The sequence below is a fragment of the Sturnira hondurensis genome, unplaced genomic scaffold (genome assembly GCF_014824575.4).
Source record: "Sturnira hondurensis isolate 20B ecotype Veracruz unplaced genomic scaffold, ASM1482457v3 Scaffold0019428, whole genome shotgun sequence".
NCBI lineage: Eukaryota > Metazoa > Chordata > Mammalia > Chiroptera > Phyllostomidae > Sturnira > Sturnira hondurensis.
This window is the reverse complement of record NW_028092059.1, coordinates 9,284,193-9,286,920: the sequence shown is the minus strand read 5'-3', so window position 1 is coordinate 9,286,920 and position 2,728 is coordinate 9,284,193.

The window sequence follows — 2,728 nt, the reverse complement described above, 5'->3', positions numbered from 1 at the left end:
AACAAGTATAAAGGACACATGGACAAAAACTAAGGGGGGTGGAAATGGGAGGGAGGTGGGGAGCACTGGGGGTGGTGGGCTGGGATGGAAGTAAAAGACAGGAAACTGTAGTTGAACAATAATTAAATTTTCAAATACTTTAAAAAATAAATAAAAATAAAAATGCTAATGTAAACCCTGTTTTTTTTTTTTTAAATAAAACAAATTCTCTACTTTCACCTCCCACGCACACCTCACCTGGATTCCTAAACCAGACTTTCAATGTTTCACACCAAAAAGAAACTCTCAAAACATAAACCAGATCAAAGCATTTCCTGTTTTAAAATCTTTCAGTGGTTTAGGGGAAAATTTCAAAGTCCTTACCATTATTTACAAAACCTTCTGTGATTGAACCTCTTCAGTATGTTTCTTGCCATTCTCCTTACCCTATACACCAGCTGAACCAAATTGTTTCGTGTGCCTTGTGCATTACAACCACAAGAACATTACACATGCTACTATTTCTCGGTACGAAACAATCTGCCACACCCTCTCCCACCACCTCCTATGGGTCCTTCACATTATCACTTCCTGCATCTCTACCAGACTAGCCAGACTCCTCAGCTGTGTGTCCTTACCACACCCTATACTTCCTTTATTACTCTTGATTTTACTTTATTACAGTGCTTTTTCTGCTTCACTTTAAACACCTTGAATACAAGGTAATGTTGCCCATTGCTCTGTCACATTTCAGTGCCCAACACAAAGTATTTACCCAATAAACATGTGCTGAATGAATAAAACATTCACTAATTAACGTTTAAAATCATTGCTATTATTCGCTATTTGTTCCCTCCAGAAGTAGGTTACCTCCCAAAAAGTCATTAGCCTCCATCAGAAACTCCTAATACTTCATTTTATGAACACCTGTGCCCTGCGTGAAACACTGCAGGAGAGATGGACAATATAGGGCTCCTGCAGACGAGGAGTTTATGGCCCAGGACGCAACGAGACAAAGTCCCAATAAGCTGAAGAAAAAAAAGGAAATATGCTTAATTCTACCTCAATTATAAGGTGTCCTTTGAAAATAGAGTTTCAATAAATGGAGAGGGAGGCAGAAGTCAGATAAGCAGACAGAGTCTTAGGAAGATGGCAAAGCTAGAAATTGGGAACTATGAAAATTTGAATGGTAAGGAGTGTAAGGAATGTGGGTAGTCTAGTTTGTCTAGGGCCTAGAAAATGACATTGGGAGGAGATTAACCAGAAAGATATTTTGGAGTCATATCATGGAGGGCTTTAATGTCAAGGAAACAACTGTATACATCAGTAATCGATGGAGAACCAACATATAGTTTCAACAAAAGAGTAACAGGATTGAAACTAGATTTCAGGTATGAAGAATAGATTAAGTCAGGAAGAGACTAGATATGGGAAAATTCTCTTACTTCATCAAAGCAAGTTTAAAAACCAATGGTAAGAAGCACCATTGTTACATTTAGCACTAAAAAAAGAAAAAGAGGCCCTGACTGGTGTAGATCAATGGATTACAGGCTGCAAACCAAAGAGTCAAACCAGTTCGATTCCCAGTCAGGGCACATGCCTGGATTGAGTGTCAGGTCCCCAGTATGGGGCACATGAGAGACAACCACACATTGATAGTTCTCTCCCTCTCTTTCTCCCTCTCTCCCCCTCTCTCTAAGAAATTAATAAATAAAATCTTTTTAAAAAGAAAAATGAGTGTCCAAGATAAATAAATTATTAGGAGACTAGAAGGAGACAATGTGGTCTCTGCCTTGAGGAATACCTACTGTAGTAACAAAAGTAGAAAATGTGATAAAAAATTTAAGTGTGATAGGAGAAAAAACAGAATAGAAGAACAAACAAGTTTGGCACGGGTCTAAAACTTGGCACTGGTCTAAGAAAGAAAAAAATCTTCTCTAAAAGTTTGAACTACAAAGTGACCCATATAAATTGATCTGAAGCATACTATCAGTGTGATCCAAAAAAACCTCACACAGAATTTAAGAGAAAGGACAAAACAGACACTGTAGAGTTAGAATTTCTACAACTTGCCAACAATTTCGTGTGGGCTAGGGGATGAAGGAGAGTGAGAGGTCAAAGAGACTGAGAGTTTGATCCGAAAGGGCTGGGACAATGGCTGAGCCTGTGGCCCAGAGAAGCTGGGAGAGGCTGTTTGGGAAGGATCGTGCATGCAGCTTTGCACAGGTTACATTTTAATTTTCCACTTTCCCAGATGGTGGTTTATAACCATAAAATGGAAATACAAATCAACAGTTTAGGATTACAATGTTTTAAAAATATTGCTGTTGTTTGGACAGAAATGCATAGAAAAATCAGAACTACACATGCCTCGCTTCCTGTGCCCAAGAGGAAGAGCAGATGCTGAAAAACTAGATATTGAGAAGCAAACAAACTCTCATGTTTTGCTCTCTATGAAGCGGTGGACAGAAGCAGGCTTACAGTTGTTCTCATGGAAATTAATAATAATAATTAATGATAGAAGAAAACTCTCTTTCATGTACTCACAATTGTAAATCTTCTTTTTCCCCACCCTGTATATTCACATTATTTGACTTCTTATACTTACTATGTTCTCAAGTATTACATAAGTTGTTATCCTTCTCAAATATTTGGCTCTACAAACATAGATTGAGATGACACTGACATAAAAATAATTGGAGAAGATTTAGGAGAGGATACAGTTGAACAAAGACAAATACGAAAAGAT